The 25,079-nt window shown below is 43.9% G+C and overlaps 2 long non-coding RNA genes across 4 annotated transcripts; one reads left to right on the top strand and one right to left on the bottom strand.

Annotated features, from left to right (window-relative positions):
- Window positions 1-33: 33 nt before the first annotated feature.
- LOC138815091 (uncharacterized) lies at window positions 34-24,498 on the top strand. The gene is made up of 4 exons (XR_011368154.1): window positions 34-386; window positions 12,820-12,918; window positions 18,709-18,832; window positions 23,979-24,498. It is a non-coding gene; the product is annotated as an uncharacterized lncRNA (long non-coding RNA).
- LOC138814910 (uncharacterized) lies at window positions 1,340-7,788 on the bottom strand. Of its 3 annotated transcripts, none has more exons than XR_011368114.1 (3): window positions 7,418-7,788; window positions 4,637-4,756; window positions 1,340-3,480 (listed from the first exon to the last, which is right to left on the bottom strand). It is a non-coding gene; the product is annotated as an uncharacterized lncRNA (long non-coding RNA). The 3 variants fall into 3 exon arrangements; XR_011368115.1 differs by having other exon boundaries at window positions 1,340-3,424; XR_011368116.1 differs by having other exon boundaries at window positions 7,589-7,788.
- Window positions 24,499-25,079: the final 581 nt, after the last annotated feature.

The raw sequence follows: 25,079 nt of genomic DNA, 5'->3' as shown, positions 1-25,079 counted from the left end.
CTTGCCAGCGATGGTGTCCGTGGGGAGCCTGTGGCAGGGGGAGCTGTGGGGCGCCGCGGGGGCCGCAGCCGCGGGGAAGAGCGATGGGGGTGCCTCCGCTCTGTGCGAGCTGCCGGAGCTCCACACACTGCGGGGTACACAACCGGCTTGGGGAGACTATCAACTGTCAGAGCCCTGCGGTCGGCCCTTCCCGAAGAAAGGAACCTGCTCCCGGCCCTTTCCCCAGCGGGCGCTGTTCTCTCCCTGACGCTTCGTGGAGCCAGAGAAGGAAAGGTTTGGAGGCACACCCCATCGAGGGGAGGAAGAGGAGCCTGGCCCCGAAAAAGCCGGCGACAGAGGGGGTGAGATCCCGCTGGGATCCCGAGGACGGGCGGCAGGAGGTCAAGGTGAGCAATGAGGGTCCCCAGGCACTTGTCCCACTCCTCCCAGACAATTCCCCATCGGCCTTCAGAGGCTCATTGACCTCCCAGAGCCTCATTCAGGCCACTTTAAGGAACATATTACCTGAAGTATGCATGTAGACTAGAAAGCCATTTGCAACCTAAGTGACCCATATCTTTTTTTTGGTCGGTCATGGGGCTTGAACTCTGGGCCTGGGCGCTGTCCCTGCGCTCTTCAGCTCAAGGAGAGTGCTCTACCGCTAGAGCCACAGCGCCACCTCCGGTTTTCGAGTGGTTTATTGGAGATAAGAGTCTCACGGACTTCCCTGCCGGGGCTGGCTTTGAACCTCGATCCTCAGATCTCAGCCTCCTGAGTAGCTAGGATTACAGGCGTGAGCCACCGGCCCCCAGCTACCCATATCTGTTTGAGAGTATATTGGTGCTAAATTGCACAAAAGTGAGCATATATTAACTTAACGCATGCAGCTTATGTACAATATCCCTTTCATTTCCTAGGAAGAAATTACAGAGGAAGGGATTTTTGTTCACAGTTGAGGTTTGATGGTGAGAATAGATGAAGGGCAGAAAGGTTGCCTAAATGTTCAAAATTTTAACTATGTCATATTTTGAGACACGGTACAAAGATGTACACATATGTACATTAAAAGGTTCAAAATAATTTTTGAAAGGCTGGAAATGCTTTAGAAGACTGTTAAATTCATTATATACATAGATATCTATAGCTGCCTAGCTATATCTGCATATGTATATCTGTATATCTTGTTGTTGTTGTAATGGGGCTTGAACTTCCAGTTTTCTGGTGGGTAATTGGAGAGAAAAGTCTCAGGAACTTTCCTGCCCAGGCTGGCTTTGAACTGCGATCCTCAGATCTCAGCTTCCTGAGTAGCTAGGATTACAGGCATGAGCCACAGACGTTCTGTTGTATCTATATCTATATCTTTATTTTCCTTTTTTCGGTCATGGGTCTTGAACTCAGGGTGTAGGAGTAGGGAGGATGTAAAGGGGTCTCTACATTCCCCCCTTATTTTGGACTGTTTTTGGTGACTCCTGTATGATTCACCCAGAAGCAACATTCTTCCCCTAGGGCTACGCAGAGTCTTCCCCCGCCCCCCTTCTTTCAGAAACAATAGATCAAGCCCCCTTCTGTTTTGCAGAACTCCTTCAGGTAGGGAGCTCAGGGAATCAGTTAGCCTGTCTATATTTTCATGCATATGGCACAGGTCAGCATCTACTTGGGATCCGAGAGCCTCTAAATCTGCCTTCTCTTTTATCAAGGCAGCAGTTCCCACTGCTGTGGAACCCGCTATCCACACCAAGACAAGTGGAATTAGGTTGGGGACTGCCGTGCTTTATCCGTCCCATCCCTGCAGTAAGATGTTCAAACCTCGCGGGTCCCCCATAATAATCTATTTGGGGAAGAATGTGGGCAGTTATACAGAGCTCGTTCCAGGAGGAGTTTTAGAATAGAGCAAGATTAAGATATGGTGTAATCCCTGAGCTGCAAGCAAACCAGGTCCCAGTAAGAGCCTTAAGGAAATTGGTGAAGGCAGTGGGACTATTGTGGTCTCACATAGGTCTCTATATGGGGACGTTTGTTTCCCTATCTCTATTGCCAAACAAAGTCCCTTTCCTTCTGTATTTCCCAAAGTTAGTTTGGGGACCTTCCCCCACTCACATGAGTTGTAAGAACTCTCATTTTTTATTTTTTATTTTTTATTTTTTTTTTTGTTGGTCGTGGGGCTTGAACTCTGGACTTGGGTGCTGTCCTTGTGCTCTTCAGCTCAAGGCGAGTGCTCTACCGCTTGAGCCACAGCACCACTTCTGGTTTTCTGGGGGAGGTGGGAGGGTGGGGGGAAGGGGTGGGGAGGTGGGGGGGGTGGAGATAAGAGTCTCACGAACTTTCCTGCCCAGGCTGGCTTTGAACCGCGATCCTCAGATCTCAGCCTCCTGAGTAGCTAGGATTACAGGCATGAGCCTCCGGCGCCCTGCAGAACTCTCATTTTTAATTTGTCCTTTTCTGGTCCCTATTTTGAGGTTGGCTCCTATTCCAGTATAGTATGGGGGCTTAGGGTTTAAGCATAGCCAGCAATCTTGAGTGATATTAGGGTTTGAAGCATTTAAAAAGTTGAATCTACCAACAGGGGCAAAACCTTGGCAGCACTAACGCTGTCACCATTGTTTTTGTTCCTTAAGATTGTCGAGGTAAGGGCGGTTGTGGTGGCGGGCTTTGTTTTTGATGGTTCAGGGGGATTCAGAGCTGGGTTTGGCTCTATAGGCCGGGGTGGTTCGTGAACTTTAATTCTCTGGATAGTGAATACCTAAGATTTCAAGATCTGCCATAATCCCATCGGCGTCTTTGGGGTCTACCACCTTTATAAAGTTCCTGGTACACGGGTTAGATGCTAACTTGGTCCAGTCAATCCATGGCTGGCATCCTCCAGTTCTACCGTGCCCAACCTTTACATAGGGATCCTTGTCTTTTCCCCATCCAGGCGCAATTGTTTCACATCCCTTCTCAGCACAATAATACTCTGGTGGGCCCCGAGCCCTCTCCCACTGCACTGGGGAGGTGCGGTGTTCAGGCACATGTAGAACTGTAGGGCATCTAAACAAGGGCTAATGGGTACCAATTGGCACAAGGTTACATTAAACTGTATGGTATAGTGAGTCAGCCATTCACCACTTTGCACTACTTTTCCTACCTCTCCCAATTCTGCTTGTCTAATCTCCCACAGGTACTTCTCTGTCATATAAGGTGACTCAGAAGTTCTTGTTACCTTTAGTCAACAATAAAAGAAACAGTAAGAGTAAGAACAAAGTCATGGTTTTTTGAGTCTTAGCTTCAGTCCGTGATCGGTGGGGTCCATTGGCAGCGGCTTCCATCTCTGAGGGGCGTCCTCTTCCTCGGCCCGCTTGATGTGGCAGGCGTGGATCCAGGTTCTGGTGCCTTCTACCTTCACTGCCGTGGGGGTGGTCAGGATAACAGTAAATGGTCCCTTCCAGCGAGGCTCCAAATTCCCCACCTGATGGCCATGTATCCAGACCAAGTCACCAGGCTGGCGGGATGTGGCTCGGACCCCTGTGTGGATTTTCTTTAAGACAGTTTGTAGTGCCTGTAGTGACTAGCGTACAGACTGATCAGTCATTTCTGCTAAGGCAACTTCCTGTAGTCGTGGGCAGAGTGGGGGGGGGGAGAAGGTGTCTCCCAAACATCTCAAAAGGGTTAATTTTGCTCAAGTAGAGTGTACACTGTACCCTGAGAAGAGCAAAGGGAAGGAGATCCACCCCTCCACCGCCAGTCTCCAGAATTAATTTTGATAAAGTCTCCTTAAGAGTTCCGTGCGTTCTTTCTACTTGTCTGGAACCCTGGGGCCGATAGGCACAGTGTAGTTGCCAGTTCGTGCCCACAGCCTTGGAGACTGCTTGTGAGATTGAACTCACAAATGCAGGGCCCAACCTGATCACGAGAGGCAACCTGAATCTAGGAACTATTTCTTCTAGTAACCCTTTAGCCACCACCCCTGCTGTTTCATGCTTGGTGGGGAATGCTTCTACCCAGCCTGAAAAGGTGTCCACAAAGACGAGCATATACTTATGCCATACTTCCTTTCTTTTCATCTCCATAAAATCCACCTCCCAGTAGATCCCTGGTTCCTTGCCTCTCTCTCTCCTTCCTCTTCCCATCCTGGTCCCTCCTTCATTTACTGCTTGGCACTGAGCACATCTGTCACCACATCCCAAGCCTTACGTCCTAGCTTAGAAACCTGAAATTGCCCTCCCACAAGTTCCTTGAGTTTGCGTGACCCTAAATGTGTGCTCTGATGTAACTGGTTCACTAGCTTCCTCCCTAGTCTTTGGGGAAGGACTAATTTTCCTGTCCTAATCCTATCCCAGTTCCCTTCATATTCTAGCTTCTCCCATCCTTGTAGATATTTTAAGGTTTCTTCTGAGTAAACTGGTTTTTCTGGTAGGACCGGAGCTGGGAGTGCAACTAGTTCCTGTGCCGTTTCCTGTGCTACTTGTTTTGCAGCCCGATCTGTTAATGGGTTTCCTTTTGAAACTAGATCAGTTTCCTTTTGGTGTCCTGGGCAATGCATAACAGCCACTTCTCTTGGGTCCCTTCCTGCAGAAGACTTAATATCTCTTCTTTGTTTTTAATTCCTTTCCCTTCTGCTGTCAGCAACCCTCTTTCTTTATAGATGGCCCCATGTATATGGATAGTAGCAAAAGCATACCTGCTGTCTCTGTAGATGTTGACAGTCTTAACCTTGGCCATCTGCAAAGCCTTGGTGAGTGCAATCACCTCCGCTCTCTTGTGCTAAAGTCCCGTGAGGCAGGGACTCCTTCCAGAGTTCCTGTTGGGGAGAAAGCACGGAAGCTCCTGCATACCTCCTTCCATCCGCCATGAAGCTACTCTCCTCAGTGAACACAGTCATTTCTGCATTCCGGGAGGGCAGTGTCTCGGAGGTCTGGCCTTATCCCAGTGATCTGGGTTAAGATCCCCTCCACCCCCCAGTCTTGTGGGTGGTTGGCTAGTTCCTATGGCAACAACAACGTAGCAGGGTTTAGCACTGCAGGGGGTGGGGGGGTGGGGGGGGTGGGGAGTCATTGAGAAGGAAGGCTTGGTAACCAGTCCCTCGTGCATTTGTTATCCACCAGTCTGGCGGGGTCTGAAGGAGGCCCTCAATGGCATGAGTGGTAGACAAGACAAGATTTTGCCCTAAGGTCAATTTGCTGGCGTCCTTTACCAAGAGGGCTGTGGCTGCAATTATACAGAGGCAAGGAAGGAATCTGGCCGCTACCAGGTCCAGTTTTTTACTGAGATAGGCTACTTGCCTCCCTTTGGCCACTCCTGCCTTTTCGTCTGCATATAAATGGAAGGGCTTAATAACATTTGGGATGGCCAGTGCTGGGGCCCTCAGTAAGGCTGTTTGTAACTCCCGGAATGCCTCTTCTGCCTCCTGCCTCAATTGTCCACGCTATTGTGGTGAGCCCTCCCTTTGTCAGCTCGTAGAGGGGGTCAGGCAATCTCTGCAAATCCACAGTCTACCATAGCCCACTGTGTGTGGTGGGACGAAGGTCGGGACTCAGAAAGCAAACACCACTCCCTTGTGGAGATCAAAACCCAAATGTGTGGCATGGCTCTGACAAAGCTGCACCTTTTTAGCTGACCCCAATACCCTTTCTCCTGCAGTCTGTGAAAGAGCTCTCATCCCCTGTAAGCATGACTCAGTCCTCTGCGGCTATCAGTAAATCATCAACATACTATAGCAGAGTAACTTTTGGATTGGAGATTCTGTACTCATGTAAATCTTCATGCAGGGTCTCTTGAAAACCTGGGAAAGTCTCATCCAGGTGAGCTGACCTTGGAACCTTTCTTGTGGATCAGACCACTCAAAAGCAAAGAGGGGCTGGGATTCTTTTGCTAAGGGTATGCAGAAAAATGCATCCTTGAGATCTAAGATGGTATACACAGTTCTTTTGGGGCCCAAGTGAGAAAGCAGGGTATATAGGTGTAGCACTATCAGATGTATATCTTCAACCCGTTTATTAACTTCCCTCAAGTCCTGAACAGGTAGATGTTCTCCAGTCTCAGCTTTCTTTTTTTTTTTTTTTGTTTTGTTTTTTTGGGGGTCTGGTCGTGGGGCCTGAACTCTGGGCCTGGGCGCTGTCCCTCAGCTCTTCAGCTCAAGGCAAGCGCTCTACCACTTGAGCCACAGAGCCACTTCCGGCCTTTTTCTTTTTGCTTATGTGGTGCTGAGGAATAGAACCCAGGGCCTCATACATGCAAGGCAAGCGCTCTACCACTGAGCCACCTTCCCAGCCCCAGTCTCAGCTTTCTTGACAGGCAATAAGGGCATGTTCCAGGGGAACTTGGAAGGAATTAATTAGAATTCCGTCTCCTCGGAGAAGGTCAATATGTTTTCTGATCCCTTCCTTTGCTTCCCAGGGGAGGGGGTACTGACAGATACAAGCTGGTGAGGCTGTTACCTTTAGCTGCACCACTACAGGGCCCGCCCCTTGGCTAGGTCAGGAGGCTTCCCTTCTGCCCAGACCTCAGGGAACTCATCCCGTAGGGCTTGGAGAAGGCCTCCTTCCCCTGTCTCCTCCAACTTGGAGACTGGTTCATGAAGGAGGTGTTCATCTACTGCTGCTACAAGCATCTGTACAACAGGTTGACCCAGAGTCACAGTCACATCTCCTTCTGAAAACTGGATACCACTCTTAGTTTATGAAGCAGGTCCCTTCCAATCAAATTACACAGGGCATTGGGAAGAACCAGAAATCAGTGTTTAACTATTCCTGAGGCTACATTCAAGGTTCTCTCTGTAGTCCACTTATGTCTTTTTGTGCCGTTAGCTCCTTGTACCCAAATCTCTCCGGATAACTTCCCCATAGGTTTTAATAATATTGAGCTCCAGTGTCCACCAGAAAATTGAGTGATTTCCCCTCCATCTCGATTTTAACCTGAGGTTCTGGGAGAGGCTCTCTGAACCATGGCCTCCTTAATTCTTTGTGGTTAACATTGTCGTTTTCCTTTTGGGGCACTCCCTGGCCCAATGTCCTTTTCCCTTGCAAGAAAGCACACTGGTTTGGGTCTGGGGCTTCTGCCCAGTTCTCTCCCCCTAGGTTTCTCTCTCCCCTGGTCATCTTCATCCTGTCTTTCCTCCTTCTCTGACCATCCCTGACTTGGGTCTTTCCTCTCCATTGCCCTTTCTCTTCCTGCCTTCTCCTTGCCTCGTACAATGCTTGTACTTTGGCTATTCTAGTTTGTTTCTCCTCTGCCTGCACATCCCTATTGTTAAACACCTTCTCTGCAATGCCCACCAGCTCAGTTAAGTTCTTCCTTCAAATCCAATTTTCTGAAGCTTCTTCCTAATGTCTGGGGCTGACTGGCCAGCAAAAGCTGGTTAATTGCCCTCCCATTCTCAGGTGCCTCAGGATGGATTGTGGGCTTCCATAAGCCTCTCCAGAAAGGTTCAGGAGACTGGTCCTTACCTTGAGTCCAAACTTACCTTTGATAATTTATGGGCCTCCTTGCAGCCACTCGGAGCCCCCCAGTAGAGCTGGCGATAGAATTGGAGGCTCTCCCTACCTTCCTCAGTGTTTGGGTCCCAGTTGGGGGGGGGGTCTGGACAATAATCTTACATCACCTCAGGAACACGTGCCAGTCTTTCAATGATCACCTTATGTTTCCCTCATGATGCGGTCTCTTTCCTCGGCATTGAAGAGGGCCGTAAGGAGCTGTTGAACGTCCACCCTGGTGGGTTGGCAGACACTCTCTGCACACGCCCAATCAAATCCTGGGGGTGTGCAGAAAACGGCTCACGTTGAGCTCTCCAGTTGTAAATGTTGGGAGAGGAGCAGGGAATGCAGGTGGGGTGGGAATGCCCCCTTCCATCCAGTGGAGCGAAGGGGAGACTGGAGACCAGTGGCGGGGGGGGGGGGGGGGGGGGGGGGGGCGGCAGAGGAGGATAGAGGGAGGGGAGGAATGAGGGAGGGGAGGAATGAGGGAGGGGAGGGAGCCGTGCTCGGCCTGGGGGTTTTGAATTGGGGGGGGCGGCAGCGGAAGGGGAGGATCAGAGCAGACTCCTGCTCAGTTCAGCCAGCCAGCTCAGCTCAGCCAGCGAGCCAGCCGGAGGAGGCGGCCCGTGGCTAAACAATGGCTCTCTGCGTCTAGGAGACGGAGAGAGGGAAATCCCAGTCCTCCGTTTCTGTAGACTTCCTCTCTCCTCCGCTCCCGGCCTTTAGGGACTCGGCCTGTCTCAGAGGGAGACATGGTTTTGTGAGCGGGGAAGGTGGGGCTCGGCCTGTCTCAGAGGGAGACATGGTTTTGTGAGCGGGGAAGATGGAGCTTCAGCCCCGACGGCTAACGCCAGGCCGCAATGTGTGGCGCTTGGTCTCTGTGAAGATCAAGGATTGCCCTGGGTAGAGTGAATTTTGGCCAGGGCGGAAGCTCCTCCGGCGACCATCCTGTGAGGAGAGTGGGCCACTCCAGCTGGCATAATGTTTTTAGTTTCCCCGAGTAAACCTTGCCGCCCCACAGTGCGGCTTTTCCCTGAAAATCCTTTAAATGCTGGAGAACAGGATTGAAAGGTGTTACAGATGTCTTCCTTTCCTTACTCGCCTTCTGTCCCATTTCTTCAAACACGAGGAACAACCCAGCAGACACCACAAAGACAAGACAGAGACAAGCACAGACCCAGCAGCTCCCTTTCCTCCGTAGGAACAACCAAGATGTAATCCCAGCCGTGACCTGCCGCTGGTGGGGATCCCCCGGACCCCCTGACTCGAACCCCCTCCTGGCGATATACACATGGAGGGGTGGGACGTCTCCACATCTGGGGAGCAGTACTGCGTCCAGTTTCTCCCCAGTGGGTACCCCCATTGGAGCCCCACTAACACAGAAACAGTACAGGGGACTCGAACCCCCTCTTGCCTCTGGAGGCTTTCCCAGAAATCCTGATGCTGGCTCAGTTCTCATCTTTTGATCCCGGACAAGTGCCCCACTCTGAAAGGGCCTAATAAAATAGCACCCCAATATTAGGGTCCGGGATCAAAAGAACGAGACTAGAACAAAAGCGAAAATCAAGCAAGCTTTATTCTTGTGCCTAGCACCGGGCTGACAGGCTGCAGCAGACTGGCTGGCCAGGGACTGCCTCGGCAGAGACAGACCCCGCGCTACTGTCTGACCCTATTTTTTTAGCAGATTGACCACGAGGGACAAGCTGGACACATGCAGGTGACCAATAGGGTTGTAACATTCATACAAAACTGTATAGTCCTGTCTGGTCACGCGCAGGTGACCAACTAGGTAGTAACCCATCTCTGGACAGGTGTCAAACTAGCCAATCCTTCCGGCCAGTTTTGGCGTGCAGTTTTGGTGGGCAAAAGGGTCAGTAACTGCAGTGGAAAGGGGAGCTGCATATGTGCTTGTTAGTAATTGGATGCATCCACCTGGCTCCTAACCTTGGTTCTCTGAGCTCTGTTATCAGGAATTTACAGTCCACAGCTAGAGTTGACTGGAGGTAATTGGGGCCAATCTTAGGTTATACAAGATGGATGTTTAGTAAGCCACATACTGCTTGTCACTGACATGAGAGCAGGAGATGCCAGTAGGGAGGATGTAAAGGGTCTCTACAGTGGGCACTGTCCCTGAGCTTTTTTGCTTAAGGCTAGTGTTCTACGACTTGGAGCCATAGAGTCACTTTCTTCATTTTCCTTTTTAGTACTGGGGTTTGAACACAGGTCTCATTGGCTTTGCACTTACTTCTAAGGCACTCTGACATTTGAACCATGCCCTCAGCCTTACATGTATTATTGAGCATTTTGTTCTTCAAAAGAGCGTGTTAGATCTGTATGTTCTCTTTTTTTTTCTTTTTTTTTTCCTTTTTTTTGGTTGGTCGTGGGGCTTGAACCTCTGGGCTTGGGCACTGTCCCTGTGCTCTTCAGCTCAAGGCAGGCACTCTACTGCTTGAGCCACAGCCCCACTTCCTAGATCTGTATGTTCACATATGAAAACCTCTAATATGGAGTTGCAGAGCAACTGTAGGTCTGTAGATGCCTTGATACTGATGTTGTAATAGATTAAGTTTAGGTGTTATATGTATGCCAGTTGTGTGTGTGTGTGTGTGTGTGTGTGTGTGTGTGTGTGTGTGTGTGTGTGTGTGTTTCTGTAAAAACAATGAAGGATGTAATCCTAGCTGCTGAAGCTGAGATCTGAGAATCACAATTCGAAGCCAGTCAGGGCAGGAAAGTCCTTGAGAGTCATCCCCAGTTAGCCACCAAAAAGCCAGAAGTGGAGCTATGGCTCGAGCATAGAGCATTATCCTTGAGCAGAAAAGTTCAGGGATAGTACCCTCAGGACTAGCACAAAGCAACAACAGGGACAAAGCAATAAAAAAGACTTAAGCCATCAGTGGCTCACATCTGTGATCCTAGCTACTCAGGAGGCTGATATCTGAGGATCGAGGTTCAAAGCCAGCCCAGGCAGAAAAGTCCCGTAACATTCTCATTTCCAACAAACTACCAGAAAACAGGAAGTGGCACTGTGGCTCAAGTGGTAGAGTGCTTGCATCGAGCCAAAGAGCACAGGGACAGTGCCCAAGCACAGAGTTCAAGCCCCACGAAGAAATTACCCAGAGGCTGGCAGGAGAGTGGGCCAAGACTTTCTGTTGAACCTTTTGTGCAGATTGTATGCTTACTGTGGATGAAGCCATTTCCAATTGTTCTGAATCCTTAGAGCCTATTTCATGGCCTGGCAGTTAGCAGTACCAAAAAACCAAAACAAAGAAAAAAAAAAAAACCTTGATTGGTAGGATGTGAATTGTTTTGTTTTGTTTTTTGGGTCCGGTCGTGGGGCCTGAACTCTGGGCCTGGGCACTATCCTTCAGCTCTTGAGCTCAAGGCTAGAGCTCTAACACTTGAGCTATAGCACCACTTCCGGCTTTTTTCTTATGTGGTGCTGAGGAATCGAACCCAGGGCCTCAGGCATGCAAGGCAAGCGCTCTACCACTGAGCCAACTTTCCAGCCCTGTGAATTGTTAAATGTGATTATTAAGGTGCTGAAATACTACATATAGTGGTTTAAAAAAATCAGCACCACATAAGCAAAAAGAAAAAATCCAGAAGTGGCGCTTGTGGCTCAAGTGGTAGAGCGCTAGCCTTGAGCTGAAGAGCTGAGGGACAGCGCTCAGGCCCAGAGTTCAGGCCTCATGACCGGACCCAAAAAACAAAACAAACAAAAAAAAAAACCAGCATTCAAAATGTTCCTAATATCAGTTTTATCTGAACTATCTATCAGTGTCTACAGAAAGGGCTAGACTTTCTAGAAAGATACTCGTGACACAGAAGATGCTAGAACAGTCTTTGAATTTGCTGTGTTTCAATAAGTATAGCCCAAGAAAGTTTCATATTTTTAACCAGTGTGTTTGCCTTTCTTAAAGAGAAGCAAGGGATGCTTCTCTTTACAGTAATAGAAATTTGATTGAGGTTGAGCATGAGTTTGGAATTAAGACCCTTGTCACTAGCCTAATGTCAGTGGCTAAATATATAGCCTCTAAATCAGACTTAACTATTTTTCATAAATATGACTCCATATCATCAGGTTCATTTTTCTAAACAACTTGTTTCTAGATCTGTAAAATGGGAATACATAGTTCTCTGGGATACTTATAAGGGTATATGTATAAAGCTCTTAACTCATATGCCTTGAATATTTTGGCACCATATTGGTGGTAGTGATTATTGTAGTTAATGCTAATAATTATAATAATTATTTTATTTTATTTTTTTATAATAATTATTTTAAAACTACATAGATTATGCTTTCTTTGAGTTGGGGGCAGCCATCGCTGTTTCAACCATAGTTTGGTGGGTGGAGATTTGAACACCTGGTATGGGAGACACTGAAGTATACAGAGTTTCTAAGAGATTCTGTTGTGATGCTTTCTAACCTATTAAATCATCATAATAAGCTCTGTGTGACTCTTGTGAAATAAATTGTAGTCCATGTAAAATAACAACAGCCAAAATAGTGTTTTGTGTCATTGTTTTCGAAAGATATTCTAAAAGATGTTATTTGGGCACACAAATGTAATAGTTTTTACTGAGGTCTTACTAAGCCTACTGTTCTAAAATGCTTCCTAAACATTTTCTTAATCATGACAGCAACCTTTTGAGTTATTATACTTGGGCATTCTGAGATTTTTAAAGTTTAGATAATTTAGCTGATGTCCCATGACTGGTGAAAGGTAAAACCATAATTCAAACCTAAGTTTTTCTAATTCCAAAAAATGCTTGTCCTCCACACCAGAAGTTAACAAACTTTAATGTGAGTTAAGAGTGGGCTTTAATTAATAATAATTCATCATGACTGCTTACTTGTGACAAATGCACCATTCTAATCTATTACTAATATGGGATATGTAGACATGGGATATGTGTGAACTCTCTTCTGATTTTGTAATTTTATACAAATCCATAATGATTTTAAATACGTTATTTTAAAATTTAATTTTAAATAGTTCATTAAAAATTGTGTTTCTTTTTTGGCATCACAGCTGTCAAGTAGATTCCCACTTTTAGAAAAAGAAATATGATTTTTGTATTAATGAGGATTTTTTTTGGGGGGGTGAGGGTTGATGGTACTAGTATTTGAACTAAGGGCCTCAGGCTTGCTTAGTCAAGTACCCCAGCACTTGAGCTAAGCTCCTCATCCTGTAATTCTATGTATTGCTATCTAGTGTAACAACCACTCATTACATATGACTAATGCAGCTGAAGAACCTGAGTTTTCAACTCAATAAAATTTTAAACTCAATACGTTGCTAGTGGCTCATATATTGAACAGTATAGGTATAGAGAAATAACTATCAGATATGAAAAACTTATTTTACCACTTTCTTCTATTTTATAGTGTTTTAAAATGGATTCAATTGATCAGAAGTTTCTTTTCTTGGCCCATGAGACCTAAAACTCATGTCTTTCTTCTATTGAGCACCATTCAAATAATGAGGTGAGTGGTCTGTTGTGTTTATGTATTATGTAGGTTGCATTCAGAGCAGAGAGTATTGTAACCCCAGATAGGTATCAAACATTTTTTTCATCAGCAGCCCTTACTACCGTGAACAAGCAAGTCTAGCTTCTTTCTCCCTTCTTTTGTGGAACATTTTAGGTCCCTTAAGAACAGAACAATACGCTGCTATTCTCTGTTTACAGGGCTCAACATTCCTGTGGCTTGGATCTACAAACCACTTACTACTTTGAATTTTTTTTTTTTTTTGGGGGGTCCGGTCATGGGGCCTGAACTCTGGGCCTGGGCGCTGTCCCTCACCTCTTCAGCTCAAGGCTAGCGCTCTACCACTTGAGCCTCAGCGCCACTTCTGGCTTTTTTTCTTTTTGCTTATGTGGTGCTGGGGAATCGAACCCAGGACTTCATGCATGCAAGTCAAGCGCTCTACCACTGAGCCAGCTTCCCAGCCCCACTACTTTGAATTTTTGTGTTGTGTATGGTATATGGCTTATTTGGGTTTTAAGAATGGTTGTCTTGGGCTAGGAATGTGATTTATTGGTAGAGTGCTTGGCTTATATGCATGAAAACCCGGGTTCAATTCCACAGTACCACGTAAACAAGCTGGAAGTGGTGCCCTGACTTAAGTGGTAGAGCGCTGGCCTTGAACAAGAGCTCAGGGACAGTGCCCAGGCCCTGAGTTCAAGCCCCAGGATTGGCTCTAGTCAGTATTTACTAGTTAATACTCTCCATTCTGTAGGCATACTAAAGCTACCAGCACAACTATGTTTATTGCAGCATTATTCACCATAGCTAAGATATGGAACCAACCCAGATGCCCCTCAGTAGATGAATGGATCAAGAAAATGTGGTATATATACACAATGGAATTCTATGCCTCCATCAGAAAGAATTCTCTTTTATCTTGTTTATTATGTAAAATAAAGTTGGAGATTTCTGTCCATCCCTCCCCCACATTGGCTTATACTTTGTGATTGTTCTAAGTTATTTTGTTTTTCACATTTCTCAGATTTGGCTAGTGAGTGCCCTATTATGCTGGTTTTTCTCTGTCCTTGTGAATTGCAACTACTTGTGGCCTTTTCTGTTTTGGTACTGAGGAAGTGAACCCAGGGCTTCATGTGGTTAGGCAAGCACTCTACCACTAGGCCGCACTCCCAGTCCTAAAATTTTTTAAAATTGTTATTAAGGAGTTGTACAAAGGGATTACAATTTTATGTCAAGTAATGAATATTATGCTTCTTGACAATGTCACCCCTTCCTTTGCCTTCCTCCATTTTCCCTCTCCCATCCCTACCCACTAGTTGTATAATTCATTTCTTATATAGTATGTATTGAATACCATGACTGCATTATTTACCCTTTCTCCCTCCATTCCTGTGCCCCCTTGCCTCCCAGAAACAAACCAAAAGCATGTTTCCATTTCCATGTTCAGAGGAATTACACCTAAGTGTATCCTCCTTTAGTCTGTTTATGTATAAGTGCATAGAGCTGTATATAAATTATCCTGTCCAGTTGTATTTTAGATCTAGCTTCCACATAAGTGAAAAAGTGTTTGCCTTTTGTCTCTCTGAACTTGGCTTACCTCATTTAACCTGATTTGTTCTAGGTCCATCCATTTCCCTACAAATGACATAACGCTCTTTCAAATAGATGAGTAAAATTCCATTGTGTATATATACCACACTTTCTTGATCAACTCTTCAATTGTAAGGCATATGGGTGTTTCCTTAACTTGATTTTTGTGAATAGTGCAGCAATGAACATGGACAAGATATAGGATGATCTAGGGAGAGTTTTATTTAACTTTTTATTTTACTTTTGTAAGTGTGATATATGTACATATATGTATATCTATATGTAATTTTGTGATACTAGGGATTAAATTTAGGGCCTCATGCATACTAGATAAGTGATCTGCCACAGAGCCATCTTTTTAATTTTTAATTTTGAGACAGCATCTTGCTGTGTACCCCACGTTAGCATTGAACTTGGCAATCCTCTGTCTTAGACTCCTAAGTAGTTACAAATACAAGCCTGAGCCACCACATCCAGATTTCCAGCTTTGAATTTAAAAAAAGTTTCTCCAATTTCTTACAGTAAGTTTTATACTTTGGGTTTTTGTTTATATAAAAGCTCTTTAAAGTTTAGTTATTTTTATTGTTTAAAATAATACTTGTGTATTATATAATATATGTGTATGTGTGTATACACACACACACACACACACACACACACACATTTATTTTTTGCCAATGTTGGGCCTTGAACTCAGGGCCTGGACACTGTTCCTGAGCCTCTCTGTGTGCAAGGCTAACACTCTTCCACTTGAGCCACCGCCCCACTTCTGGCCTTTTCAGTTTCTGTGGGACTGAGGAATCGAACCCAGGGTTTCATGCATGCTAGGCAATCACTCTACCACTAATCCACATTCCCAGCCCTAATTTTTTTCATTCACGTAGTTCAAAGGACTTAGTAAGTCTCCATATTCATGACTAAATGATATATATGTAAGTAAACACATCATCAAATCACACATACATGTACACTATATACAGACATGAAGAAACCCTAAAGAGAATTGAAAATGGAAACACTAGCTACTCAGGAGATGAGATAGAAGGATCATGGTTTGAAGCCAGCTTGGGCAAGAAAGTTCCTGAGACTCTTATCTCCAACTAACCACTAGAAAACTGGAAATGGAGCTGTGGCTCAAAGTGGTAGAGTGCTTGCCTTGAGCAAAAGAGGTCAGGGATAATGCACAGCCCCAGTGTTCAAGCCCCATGACTCATCCACCCTCAAAAAAAAAGCAGTATAACACTATCTATCTATAGTTATTATTATGTAGATATTATAGGTTAAATATATATAACTTATACTAATAATGTAATCTCTATTATATAATAATCTGATTTATATTTTATTTTATTATGTTACTTCAGATGTGGAAAGGGGCTAGGGAAGAGTTCATTGTAAATAGTTTGCGCCTTTAGAATTTAGAACTAGGAAAATGTTAACTTGGTATATTAATAACTATTAAACTGAAGCCAAAACATAAAGGTTTCCAAAGTAAGTACAAAATCTCAGATACTTTAAAATGTTCTTTACTCGAATCTTGTTTTTTTCTTTCTTTTTTTTTTTTTTTTGTTGGTCATGGGGCTTGAACTCTGGGCTTGGGCACTGTCCTTGTGCTCTTCAGCTCAAGGAGAGCGCTCTACCACTTGAGCCATAGCACCACTTCCAGATTTCTTGTGCTTTATTGGAGATAAGAGTCTCACGGACTTTCCTGCCTGGGCTGGCTTTGAACCTCGATTCTCAGATCTCAGCCTCCTGAGTAGCTAGGATAACAGGCATGAGCCACCGGCAAATCTTTTACTCTTATGACTAAAAATATGACTTCCTGTTGGCTCAGGACCTGAGAACTGTCCCTGAACTTTTTTGCTCAAGGCTAGTGCTCTACCACTTAAGCCACAGCTCCACTTCCAGCTTTTAGGAGATTAATTAGAGATAAGAGTCTCATGGATTTTCCTGCCCTTGGGACTGGCTTCAAACCCCTGTTCTCAGATCATAGCCTCCCGAGTAGCTAGGATTACAAACATGAGCTACTAGTCTCAAGTTTACCTTTTTGTTTTGTTTGGTTTTGTTTTTTGTTACCTGTCTTTGGTGTCATTTTCAGGGAATCATTGTCAATAGTGTTACCGTAAAGCTTTTGTATGGGAAGAATTTTATCTCTATGATAATCCTGTGGCTCAAATGATCACAAAGATTCTGCAGTGAAGCAGATTATTTGAAGATGTTGCTCAGCTCATTGGAAAACTGTCTTACTTTAATAACTAGTGATTCATAATAAATATTTTTTTTGGGGGGGGTCCAGTCGTGGGGCCTGAACTCTGGGCCTGGGCACTGTCCCTCAGCTCTTCAGCTCAAGGTTAGCTCAAGGTTACCACTTGAGCCACTGCGCCACTTCCGGCTTTTTTCTTTTTGCTTATGTGGTGTTGAGGAATCGAACCCAGGGCCTCATGCATGCAAGGCAAGTGTTCTACCACTGAGCCACCTTCCCAGCCCCATAATAAATATTTTTAAAAGCAAGTTGGTTGATGTACCAGTGGCTCACACCTATATTCCTTGCTACAAAAGAGTAGCAAAAAGCCAGAACTGAAGATATGGCTCAATGGTAGAGTACCTGCCATGAGCAAAAAAGCCAAGCAGAATACAAGGCTTTGAGTTCAAGCCCCTCTACCAATACAAGAAAAGTCAAGCTGAGTATTAAGGAATTTGTTAGTGCTTTGCCCACACCACTAATGAAGTAGACATTTGGCATAGGAGAGGGAAGAGTATAGAGATTTTAACTCAGGACTTTGCATTTGCTCAGCTTTCTGGCACACTATCACTTGAACCATATCTACAGCCCAAATGAGCATTTTACTGCTATAAGTTGTGACCTTCTTAAAAAATTATTTGCTAGTTAGTACCTTAGTGCCTTACACCTATTCAATTGGTGTTCTGCCATTTGACTAATCCAGTTCCTCAGTAAGCTTTGATTTTTAAATAGGAAATGTAAGTTTCTGTTTTAAAACCAGTTCTTAACCAGGCATCTCAGAGGCTCATGCTTGTAATCCTAGCTGCTCAGGAGGCTGAGATCTATGGATCATGATTCAAAGTCAGCCTGGGCAGGAAAGTCCATGAGACTCTTACCTTCAATAAACTACCAAAAAAGTGGAAAATGTAACCGTGACTTGCAAAAGATGATCAGGGACAGCATCTAGACCCCGAGTTCAAGCCCCAGGAATGGGGGGGGGGGTGAGGGGGAGGGGAGAAATCAAACAAAAAACAGTTCCTGAACCTTGGTGATGATACACCCCAAGTTGATGATCTGTAGTCCCTGCCTAGCCCAGCAGAACAAGAATATCTGTTTTTGTGTCTTTGGCCACAATGTTTTGATGCCCTTTTCCAGTCCCTTCTCTAGCAGTAGGAACTGGAAAGCAACAGTATGATTGATGTCCTAGAAGCTGCTAAACTGGCTGTACTTTGAAATGGCATTCTAGTAGAAGCTTTCTGCATTATAGTAGGCTGGCCAGAGAAAGCTGAAAACAGCCTCTGTTACTTAAGCCTGGTTGGTCTAGCACTGCCTGAATACATGGTGCCCTAAGACATAACAAGAAACACATTAGAAAAGAAAGGAGGTGTTGGAGCCATGGCATACATATATCTCTAATCATACTTCTGTCACACAGTTATTAAAAGCCTCTATGGATCAGGAAACTGTAAAATTGAGTTCCTACTATATAACATAGCTCAAAGAAAGTGATGACTTCCCACTCCTCAGACTCTTTTGTTGGTTAGGTCCTGAGGTAAGACAATTCACCTTAACTATATCACCCCTGTGAATGAACTAGAATGAAATTCTCAAAGCCAAAGTACTGTTAAAGTGGCTGAAGTGGGTGAAACCATTAAAGAACAGCTGTTGCATCAGTACACCTTCTTCCTTGGCCTTCTAGCTGTGATCCAGTCTAAAGATTTTAAAAGTAGAAAGCAGAAAACCTACTGTTCCCTGAGTAGGTCTGTACCACCAATTGAAGCCTTGAAGAAGATTGGAAATAATGATAACATAAGTTTAGAGAAGAGAAAGGTTTACCAGAGCATTTCTAGGGGTGGACTGAGGCATTAGCACATTCTTCCTTCCCCAGGGATCCTGAACAGTTTCCAGCTTGTATAGTGATCCACTTTCTTGGCCCTTACTAGAATTCAAAACTGTTATTCTTATGTTCTTGTTTTCAGATTTTAAAACTCTCACAGTGCCCAGAGTGCTTTCAACATTCTCACAAGCAAGGACTGAAAGTGGAATCAGAAGGCCCCCAGATTTAGAGTTATATCTCCTTCCTCTGACAAGCAGGCCTTGCAGGTGAGTCAATGTTTCCTGAAATCAGGGGGAAGGCAGCTGCTCTGGTTTGCTGGCCCTAGGCTTTGAACTTGTGTTTGGAAAAAAATAAGGAGAGTCCTACTCAGTGACAATTGATCTTTCAATCATTAATTAATTTATTTTCCCTACTTGGGCCCTAGTCTTACGTCAATTTCTAGCTTCCTACAGCTTCCTTCCTGTCCTCATCTGTTTTTCTCCCAGATCTCTCATACTTTTGGCTTTTATATATTTGTTTAAATAAAGTTTTCATTTTTAAAATTGTTCTCCAAGGGATTTTGAAGGACGATGTTGAAAGACTGGAGAGCTGGACAAAGTCTTCAGGGTTTCCAAAATGTATAAATATTTAAGACAATTTTTCTACCATAAATGGACTTTTGTCCAAACTTTGTGTTTTCACTTTCAGTTAGTTAGGGACTTTTTTTTTTTTAAAGCAATCATTGAAATATACAACCACATCAAACTTGAGCTTTCATAGATAAGTAATACTTAGACAAAGAAAAAGCAGAAATTGACTCAGTTAAAAAAACAACAAAACATTGAAGCAGAAGGGTGGAAGCTTGAGAAAGAAACCCTGTCCTACTCTAATATCACTCACTTAGCTGTGTCCTGGGCTACTCTCCCCTACTTAGCAAATGAGAGGTAGAGGTTAGAGCCGGGGAGAGACTCACCCACATCATAGATATACTTAACAGCAGAGACCAGAGTGGAAGCTAGACTCATCAGTGATGACTTTCTTAGCTTGGAGCCTTGGAAAAGGAAAGGAAAACAGCTATCCTCCCAGTAGGGAGGTCCTAAATCACTTGGGCTTATAGTAGGAGAGGATTTGTCCAATCTTCAGTGGAATACCAGGGCCTTAGAGCCTTTCCAAAGGTGAACAGGAGAGGCTATGTATTAACACATAGATTGTGATCCAGACTAAACTTTTTTTTTTTTTTTTGCCAGTTCTGGGGCTTGAACTCAGGGCCTGGGCACTGTCTCTGAGCTTCTTTTGCTCAAAGGTAGCACTCTATCACTTGTGCCACAGCACCACTTCTGACCTTTACTGTTTATGTGGTACTGAGGAATTTTTGCATGTGAGGCAAGCACTCTACCACTAAGCCACAGTCCCAGCCCCCAGACTAAATATGGACCATATAAAGATAGCCGCCTGGCACTGGGTCTGGAAGATTAGAAAGTTCTACCTCAGCCTGGGCTAGTGACCTTGTCTCATTCTGCTACCAGAAAGCAAGAGGGTAGTTATCCCTCATGCTTCTAGGCCCTGAACTTCAGCTGTTCTTTGGTGGCTAGGCACTGACACGAGTCCTCTCTTTTTTTGGGGGTGGGTGGGGGGAGAGCGGGTCGTGGGCCTGAACTCTGGGCCTGGGCGCTGTCCTTCAGCTCTTCAGCTCAAGGCTAGCGCTCTACCACTTGAGCCACAGCACCACTTCCGGCTTTTTTTTCTGCTTATGTATGTGGTGCTGAGGAATCGAATCCAGGACCATGTCATGCATGCAAGGCAAGCGCTCTACCACTGAGCTACCTTCCCAGCCCATGAGTCATCTCTTAATGTCAAACTGTCTTAGTTTAAGGCCCAGGTTAGGTGTGATCAGAGCATACCCTCTCCACATATCAGATGAATATTTTTTCCTCCCTGCCTAACTCCATTGCTTAGCCACATTTACTTTGGTATATGTGTGAAGCATGACATCTGGTGCTTGAACTCAGGGCCTGGGTAGCATCTCAGCTTAAATATGGTACCTGAAGCTCTTGTTCATTGGCTTGCACTCTACCAACTGAGCCACACATATAATCCCTCCATGAAGAATGAAGAATTTGGAGTCAGTGATTTTCAAACCCTTAATTCTTTTTACTATAAGGCTTTCTATAAGGAAAAAGTAGTGCTCAATTCTAAAGCATAATTCATTATACACATACATTGACATGTTGAAGTAAAATTCCTTTGTAGAATAAAAATAATAAACAATAGGGGCTGGGAAGGTGGTTCAGTGGTAGAGTACTTGCCTTGCATGCATGAGGCCCTGGGTTCGATTCCTCAGCACCACATAAGCAGAAAAAGCCAGAAGTGGGGCTGAGGCTCAAGTGGTAGAGCGCTAGTCTACAGCTGAAGAGCTGAGGGATAGTACCCAGACCCAGATTTCAGGCCTCATGACCGACAAAAAAAAAAAATTATTATTATTATTATAATAAACAATAAAGCTAAAAGGTGGATATCCGTTTTAGAATAAGCAAATGAATGAGCATATAAACTATAGGAATAAAGAGGCTAGTGTCATTTTAGAGCAATTTAAGAAATACTGGACTACGATATACCTCTTGAGGGGCTGGGAAGGTGGCTTAGTGGTAGAGTGCTTGCCTAGCATGCATGAAGCCCTGGGTTCAATTCCTCAGCACCATATAAATAGAAAAAGCCACAAGTGGCTCTGTGGCTGAAATGGTAGAGTGCTAGACTTGAGCAAAAGAAGCTCATAAACAGTGCCCGGGCCCAGAGTTCAAGCCCCAGGACTAGCAAAAACAAATGTCTCAAGATTCTGACATTTTAGAAGATAGTCAAATATAAATGGCAGAATATGAATAACTCAGGCCTTAAAGCCAGGACCAGGAATTCATTTCCTGTCATAAAGTCCCTGTAACATGCACTTGATGGGATATGATTTACCTATTGAGCAATGTGTAAGAATTGGTTTCTGTAAGAAACAAAGCCTAGTGTTCAGTGTTTATACTTACTTAAAAGACCCCGGCTCGTGGACAACCAAAAGTTGCCAATAAGACCAATAAGCAGAAGCTCTGAAGGGACATAGAGGTGCCTTTAGATAGCTCCTCAGTGTCAATTCAGTGCATATGGAGGCAGAATAAGGAACATTGTGTCCCTAGTTGTAGATAAAGTAAGTGGCTTAAAGCATTCTCCTTCAAGAAGTACCTAGGATAATATGTGAGCGAAGGGTTGGGAATGGAGTATTGGAGTCAGTAGGCAAAAGGATTTAGACTCTGAGGCAAAGATGAAGATAATCTGAAATCAGGAGACCCTTTAGGAGCAGTAAATTCTACACTAAAGAAACTCAAGTCATTCCTTTCATTTCAGAGTCATACTCCAATTTCTGTAATCATATTGATCAAACCCACCAGCAGCTTGCATTTTCCCAAAAATTTGCTGTGACTACCTCCTCTTTGCCACATATTTGTGCAGCTATTTCCATGATGTCATTGGATACCCTTAGAAAACCGAGGGCCCAGGAAAAAAAGAAGCAAAGACATCAGGCTTCTTCAGGCTGAAGACCGACCTAGCTCTTGTCTTGATATTTCTAGAATATAGAAACTATATTACTGAAACTATTTATTACTGCAATCGTTTAACAGATAAATTTAGTGTATCTAAGGACATAACAAGTAGAAAGAGGTTTACTCAGCTTAAGTAATTTCCCTAAAGTTACACAACTGCATTATCAGGATTTGAACCATGATGACTTGGTTCTAGGCCCACAAAGCTCTTGCTCTCAAAGCTCTACTCCTTCATCCACAAAAAGCTACTGCTAGGCTACTTCAGGCAACCAAAGGAAGATTTTGTTTGTCTTTGCTCATTTCTGCTTGTTTTGTTAAAAAACTCCTTAGCCTTCTCATCCTACCTAATTCTATGAATTTTTATGACATGTAAGAGAATTAACAGGTAAGGGATAACTCCAGAATTCTAAGTGCTTTTTCAGTTTTACAAGATATATTGTTAAATGAGATTTTATATAGTTTTTCAAGCAATGCTTAACATAATAGGTGCTACAAGAGTTTTAAATGATCAGACTTAGACAAGATTAAAAATAATTTGTAAGGACTCTTAGGACAAAGTATCATTATTGGAGTCCTTGTCTGTCACTTAACAGTTGTGTGGCTTGTACACACCCATGTTTATATGTTTGTCTTTTGTATTGTTTTTTGCACCACTTGGTAGGCAAGTGCTGTGCCATGTGACCAGGTTTCTTTTCAGTTTTTCAGATAAGGACTTAACACTAACTTTGCCAGTATTTCCTGCCCTTGAACCTCAATCCTCCTGCCTTCACCTCCAGTCCTAAGTGTGGAAGTCCTAAGTGTGGACTTCCACACTTCGCCCTTGAGCATGCTTCTTTATTAAGAGAGTAGATGCACAGTTGCATTCACATCAGTGAGTTGTTTTGAGGATGAGACAAGTGCTTTGAATATCCTTTGACAGGTAATAAATGCTCAGCGTATGTTAACTATTGTTGTCTGTAGTTCTCATATTAAATATTTTAATGTCTTCTAGTTGGGAAAATGAGGCTAGGTGGAGATTTGCCTTGTATCTCAGTGGCAGGCCCTGGATTAGAATCAGGTGACTTTACATGAACCTACTGCCTGCCTCTTTCCTTGTGGCACAGACACATACTTGAATCTACTTCCTCTAGCCTGTTTATAACTATTCATTCAGCCTTGTGGATAAAAACCTGTCTTTACTGTCTTTACTGGATCACTCTCTGGTTTAGGACTCATGGTAGCAAAAGATGAAGATGAAAACACAACCCCAAGCATGGGTTTGTGAGTCTTGGCACTTTTCCAAGTGCCATTTCTTACCCTTGTGGGTAATATCAGCAAATATGATTAAGCTGCAACCTGTCAACCAGTGGATGGCTTTTATGGGAAGTTGACTGTATCTGGCTAATGAATCTAGTCCCCTTTTGCATGTGCAAATTTTCAATAAATGCCTAAAAAGATTTCTTCATCTTTACACAATGTGAGGGAAAAAAACAAGGTTACTTACTCCATGTAGTACTACCATTAAAACAGTATAGTCAGAGATGGAAACGTGAGGAAGGACAAATTTTTTGTGGAGAAAAACAAAGCCAGTTAATAGTTTGTCAAAACTGAAGTACCTCTGAAGCAAATTATTTGTCCATGGAAGCTATCATAAAATTGAAACAAAAAGGTTGAGCCACATATCTGGCAAGTCTGCCACACAGAGAGTATTAGACTTTGTTTGGGTTGGTTCTTTTGAAATTTTACCTCATTCAATTTTACTTCTTTCATTGTATGTCTCATCTCACACTTAAGCCTAATCTGGTTATGTTTCTATACGTTTTATTGCTCAACTTTGTAACTGTTGGCAACATTCAATTTTTTTCACTTCTAGACTTGGACAACAAAAGGGAGTGGCAGGTCTGCCCAGTGCAGGGCACTAAGAAAAAGGCAAAGACATCCCTCCAGGCCCACAAGATGCCATGTCCTCTTTGCTGCTTTGCCAGGATGAAGACAACTTTTTAAGTTTGGAAATCATCACTCCCTCTTCGGAGCAACTGCAGAGCCTGTCTTCACCACTAGGTGCCGCCATCAGTCAGCTTCCTCCCTGAGAACTGGAAACTTCAAGCAAAGCGAATTCATTCCTTTTTATTTTTCCTACGGTTGATTGGTTGGCACTATATTACTTGACTCATGTTTTCAGCCTGGCTTTTTGCTGGTTATTTTGGACTTTTCTTCCTGGACTGGCTTCAAAATGTGTTCCTCTGGATCTCAGCCTTTATATTAGAAGTGACACAGGGCACAAGCACCCAATTCCAAAGTTGGCCACAAATGTCACACCAAAAATTTTGCCCTATACACTCAGACCCTGCAATTCTATGTCAAGAGTTCCATCTTAGGACAATAAAACAAAAACAATGTAAAAAACATAAAACAGAAATGTGTATGATTATCACAATGGAATTCAGGTAGCCAATTTAAGTGAGCATCTGTGTCCAGAGTACGCTCAAATCCCAACATACTAATTGAACTTGAATAAGTTACTAGTATCTCTGTGCTTGGGATAATGACATTTCTCATAGGATTACTATGAAAATAAGTGATTGTGCTTTCACAGTACAGCATATTGTTATATAAAGTGTGGAGGGATATAGGATTCTATAGATAGTTTTGAGTCTGCTTTTGTAGATAGGAAAGATACACAAAGCTATACATATAGGCTTGGTTAAAACTTTAGCTCTATACCCTTGGTATTTTGGGGCAAGTCATTTATAACCTTGAGTCAGTTTTCACAACTGTAGAATGAAGAAATACCTCCTTATAAAGATTATGAAATATGAAGACTTGGTTTGTAGGAAATGACAGAGTATGAATTAGTTTCCTCATCAAGGCCTCCATTTCCTCACCTTTTTTTGTGTGCCAAACCTGAGGCCTGAACTCGGGACCTGTGTGCTATCCCAGAGCTTGTTTTGCCCAAGTCTAGCACTCTACTACT

This window comes from Dipodomys merriami, unplaced genomic scaffold (assembly GCF_024711535.1).
Source record: "Dipodomys merriami isolate MVZ:Mamm:240054 unplaced genomic scaffold, mDipMer1.0.p SCAF_62, whole genome shotgun sequence".
NCBI classification, from domain to species: Eukaryota; Metazoa; Chordata; class Mammalia; order Rodentia; family Heteromyidae; genus Dipodomys; species Dipodomys merriami.
Note: the sequence above shows the minus strand (reverse complement) of the source record. Positions and strands in the feature narration are given on the sequence as shown.